This window comes from Antennarius striatus, chromosome 10 (assembly GCF_040054535.1).
Source record: "Antennarius striatus isolate MH-2024 chromosome 10, ASM4005453v1, whole genome shotgun sequence".
NCBI classification, from domain to species: domain Eukaryota; kingdom Metazoa; phylum Chordata; class Actinopteri; order Lophiiformes; family Antennariidae; genus Antennarius; species Antennarius striatus.
This window is the reverse complement of record NC_090785.1, coordinates 13,977,371-13,983,302: the sequence shown is the minus strand read 5'-3', so window position 1 is coordinate 13,983,302 and position 5,932 is coordinate 13,977,371.

Here is a 5,932-nt window from a genome sequence, read left to right as displayed (position 1 = left end):
CACTAAGTCACTGTTTCATGTGATGCTCAGTAATCAAGTCATCAAATGTTTCCATTTACTCCACACGACTGCTCGTCTCCACGTACCCGCTTCCCTGTCATTACACGTCCTCTTTCATACCATTAATTATGTTCAGGGGTTGACAAGGATCGCTGGAATAGCAAGAGCAAAGAGCGTCGGAAATCTCTCCTTATACAAACGCACGCACACACACACACACACACACACACACACACACACACACACACACACACACACACACACACACACACACACACACACACACACACACACACACACACACACACACACACATCCAGGAAGCAAAATTAGAGTTCCATATCTCATTCAAGGACATTTGCAAATTGCAGGAACAGGAAATCGAACCATCGACCCCTCAATAAATAGATGACAGCTTTGCTCCTCTTAAAAGTGTGTGTGTGTGTGTGTGTGTGTGTGTGTGTGTGTGTGTGTGTGTGTGTGTGTGTGTGTGTGTGTGTGTGTGTGTGTGTGTGTGTGTGTGTGTGTGTGTGTGTGTGTGTGTGTGTGTGTGTGTGTGTGAAGGTATGGAAGTAGCAGTCATTTTTCTGAATCTGTGCAAGCCTACGGTTTCAAACCAGTGAGGGAGAGAGAGAGAGAGACGTAAATTGTATTCAGAGAGAAAAGGCTGCAGAATTAGGAGATTAAAGTAGCTGCAGGATTAGGCTCCAGGTTTTAATGATGGAAATGGAAAAGCTGTGAACTGTCTGACAATTTCTCTGGCTGTCCTTCTCACAGCATCTCAGTGGAGCATGTGTCTCCTGCTGATTGCATGGACGACCTCCAGGGAGACTGCTCTATTCACAATCAAACGGCATTTATTTGTTCAGAATACATTCACATGCAAACATGTCATCTCCTAAAGCAACTACTGTGGTTAAGAGACCATACATGGACGGGATGTATTTTTCATGTGTAGTTCACATTTATTGAGCCACCTCACATAGAGATACACACAAGGATAGTGGCATAAAGAATAAAGAACTCTGAGTTAACGGACTGGAAGGCAGTAGCTGCTGACTGGAACCATCTTAATGCTGCAAAACACGCAGTAGAAAATACCAGTTCCCTATTAATACCTTGTTTTTATGAATTTATGGAACACTTTTACATGATACATTTTCTGTGGCTGCATTTCATGAGGCCTGTGACGACACACAGAAAGACAAAAAAATCATTCATGGTGACATTCTTACCTGAGCAGGTCAGGCTACCTTCTCTGTTCCATTCTAAGGTGTAGCTCAGATTAGATTTCCTTATGATGATGAATTGTATTCATAATTACAACCTGTATTTAGCATTAACAACAGACACATGCACATTTATTCAGCTTTAACAACGCTGCAGCCATGCGTTTTTGTTCTTGTCCTTATTACTCACACTGCACAAACACAAACTGGATGCAGATCTGAATTTGTGTTCAGGCCAGCTGGAAAACCATTGAGTTACTGTCTTATGAAACAAAGAACATGTTAGTCACTTCAGTCTGGTAAGGTCTATTATTTTGTATGTTTTTGAGTTGTGGGGTGGAAAGCAGAAAACCTGAACGGAACCCATGCAGAACCGAGGAACATCCAAACTCCAAATGGCGAATCGCCAGGTTAGGATTTTAAGCCAAGGGGGGGGGGGTGAGGCAGCAGCTCGAGCCACTGATCTGACAACCAAGTTTTAGATTTGCAATTTTAAAGCTGTTTTGCTGTCAGCCAGACAGAAAATGTTCCAGACAATTCTAGCTGCTATATTTTTCTTCAATTTCAAAAGATTATTCTGTTCCATTGAGGAGAAAATGTGATTTCTGTTTTCTGGCTGTAACTCCAGACTTCAATCTTCATAGATTTTCATACTTTGATTTAACCTGAATTAAATTCTTTATTCCACGCCATTAATCAACTCTAACATAATAAGTGCTTTGTCTCCACATACATGATTGAAACCAAAATAAATATGAAAGAAGAACTTTGACAAAGCTGTGGTCTACTATTACAGTATACTGAGAATTCTTCACACCACTATTTATTTTTTTACATAAAACAGGAAACTGTAATCGAGATAGACAGCCTGACTGCCAGCTCTGCATTCCCCTTTCAGGAAATAATAATTACACTTCAGTTCTTATCTCCCCTTAAGCCACGTTTCATTACTGCAGATGAACAGCCTGCACACAGAATGTATCTCTAAGCATGAAACTCTTACTGACCGCTGAAGTGCGTCCCTAGCCCCGAACTGAGGCACTGCCTTTGACAAGTATCATTTTCAGCTACTTGTACTGTCAGGAGGGCCAACAGTACTGCAGATAACTCACACATCAAAGAAATAAGATGCTAATATATGCGTGGCCGTTCCAAATAAATCTGCAAGGTGCTCCTGCATTCAAATACCACGTGTCCTGTGTGTCAGCAAAACAGATAAATTGATGCATTAAAAGAGAAAAGATGGAAGAATGTGTTTGTGGTAAGTTTTGTCTGTCATGTTTTTGCTGAAGGCCTCTGCAGCCATGGGGCTTTACCTAGCTCTTTAAAATTTAAATTCTATGTTTTTGGTCTCACACAGTCATCAAACTATTGTAGGAGAACATCTCAGTTTTCTTCTTCTGTGACAGACAACATGGTTAGCTCGACCTCCGTCCAGTGATAATCATCACAGCTATGAATCTTGGTTTGATCTGTTGTGAATAAGTATTCCTCCAAAGGGTTGTTTGCTGTCAGACCTGCTCCTACGAAACTTGCTTTACCTTTATAAAGTATTTCAAAGGATAAGTATTCTCTTTGTTGAAGGGCTGAGTCTACCAACTTCACACATCACATAGTGCATCTGTAATAAGTCCAAAGGTCGGCTTCAGAGGGTTATACTGCAAAAGACACAAAGGCTGAAAGAGAATTAGGAAGTGAACTTATTCCTATTGAGACGGCTGGTTTTGGATAGGATCTGTTTTGCCTGCCAGGACCCTGATGTGGTAAACATTGCCAGAGTTAACAGGGAAGTTTCAATTAAATTGGGAAGTTTTGTTTTTTCAATGCTGTACCCTGACTCCTCCTGTTCTGGGACCTGACCGGCATGAAGTCCCTGACCGAGTCGATGCTGAAAGATGGGAAAAATGAGAAAAGGGGCTGATAAGGCAATACTCTTTAATGAGCCGTAGAGTAAAAATCTTATCTATGGATTCCTCAGCAATCAGCAGACAGTGGGAGATGAGGTGCGCGTTGATGTCAGTGTGAAATATCTCAGCAACAGCTGACTGAATGGAATAAGTATTTGCTGTGGTGCAGCCTGTGAGAGAAGCAGCCTGCTGTTTAGAGGATCTTCAGGACTGTGCCAAACCATAATCTGCCGTTAATCCTCCCCTTAGAGGAAGAGGATATCTTTATCTCTCCACAGTGGTTACCAGTGCGCCTGATAAAACTATACTATCTGTCTGATGTTTAACAAGATAAACTTTCCTCTCAGCCACCACTTTGGGATTCATGTCTTAGCCTCAGTATTAACCCAAGACAAATACAGATGTGAATTGCATCAGGCCAGAGGCATGCTGTTGGAGAAAAGTTCTGAAAGAGGACAAAATAATTAGGAGAAATGGTGCAGACAGCAACTTGGCTCACTGGAAGAATCAAAGACAATCATACTGTGACTCCAGCTTCAGGCCAGCAACTCAGTAACGGACGCCGATGACACGTTTGTGATCAAAAACAGAGTAGTGAGACTTTGGATCAGCTCAGGCAAATGACACACGGATAGAAAATTCAATGATCAAAAGAGACTCAATTGGACTACAAAGTGATGTCAAGGCTGCAATCAGTGTTCCCTGCCTCTCGTCCGTAGGTCTGCTGGGATAGGCTCCAGCAACCCACATGACCTACAAAAGCAGAAGAAGTCGGTAAGAAGATGAATGAATGTAAATGTATTGACAATGTTATAGCTCAGTCCTATTTAATGCTATTGATATTTCAAAACTCTGTTTTTCATATAAGAATTTATTTATTCCAGTTGTCTTGTTTTATTTCATTGACTAATGTTGTTATTCTTTTTTTGTAGTTTCTAAGGTTATATCTAGCCCCTGTCTTAGTTTAAAGTCATTAAAAAATACTGAAATAATATACCATTAGCATTACTTAATGTACAGAATCAGACCAGTATACAATCATCAGTTGAAGGAAATTCCAGATCACCAGTCAAGTTCAATACGTTAAAAAAACAAAATAAAACCTGGGCAAAGACAGGTCCACTGCCTGTTTCAGGCAGATTGGAAAGGTTTTTTTTTTAGTCATAACAACATCCAAATGCTTGTATCTTGCTTGACACATGTTGAAGGACTTTTTCCAAATCTTGTCACTAATGTTGATAAATTCCTTCTGTCTGAGATTTTTACCAAAAACTGCAATAAAATCATAAATCAGTATTTTTTTGACCTGAGTACTGAAGGCATCTAATACTCTGGAACCATTTTGTTTGGAACTTTATTTTTTGTGAACCAGTCCGATCTTGTGGACTGAAACAGCTTTAACTGGCTGGACCGGTGTCTTTCCCTTCTAAAACAGAATAAGCATCTCCAGATGTTGCCGCTCCGTGTTGGTGGCCTGAACGCTTCTTTCTTATATGAACAAGCCTGTGATTCTTTGCCCTCCTAACACCAAACCGTCACTAATCAGAGTGATGCTCCCTTACAAAATAAATGATGTGACATATAGAGCATTACAGGTTGTAAGCCTGTGGAGACTGGAGAGCTGTGAAGAAACTACTGGAAATACTAATTGAATTTTCTAGCTTGGGAGCTGCAACAAAGCAGCCCCTCTAGAGTTCACTAATTAATGCCAACAACAGTTAATAAGAAAGAGAAATAATCCCTCTGAAATCTCTTCTTTATACACTTTGAGTCTTGCATGCATTACTTATATTGCAGGTAAGCAGCGTTTTGTAGTCAGTGAGAGGTTGGCTGGCTAAGTTTTGTCCTTGGTTATACTAACTAAATTAGCCACCTTGTCACATATTGTAAGATTCGTTTTACTGAAAATATGATAAAGTATTCTCTTAATTTGAAAGAAATTCCAAGTATAATAGTGTAGTAATATATATGTATATGTATATATAGTGTAGTAATATATACATTTGTATATATATATATTTTTTTTTCTTGGTATTTTTTTAAACTGATGTATAATCGAGAACGATTTAATGCGAAATGACCTGTATTTTATTTCATTGTGTGTGGTTTTTATGTCTGGTAATTGTTTCTAACAACTCTTAGGGAATAGTAGTTTTGTATTTAGAGTAGTAATGACATTTAAATGATGTCAAATGGTGATTATAGATTGAAATTTAATAAATAATGACTGAAGAATAATTCAACTCATGAGCAACCTCTTGGAACCAATTGTGTTCACATGTTGAGGACTACCTGTATAATGTAATATAGTATCCTTATAAAATTATTGAATTCTACATTAAATTATGGTCAAATAATTTTTAAACATAAAATGTTAAACATTTCAGGTGTTTCTCCTGGAAGCTAATGGGAAACTAAGAAAATCATAAATGTTGTGTATCCCATTTATGTTAAAATATTTTTCTTAGAACAGTCAACTTTTTATACAGCATTTATAATTTTGTACAAGGTTAAGTGCAAATTTTATTTAATTTCAGGACATTACTGTATTGGGTATTATACAGCTCATGAGTCCAGTTTTGTATTTATAGTAACACCAAAATGTGAGGACTTTTTTGATCCTGATATTAAACAATCTGCAAAAGAAGAGTAAAGATATTTCTCATAAGATGTTAAAGATCAGCTTTGGAGTTAACTAAAAACACAATGACAGGCTATTTATCATTTTATTGTCTCCTCTTTTCGCCACAGTTGTTCTCCAATCAGATTAACACACACACACGGCACACAGACACA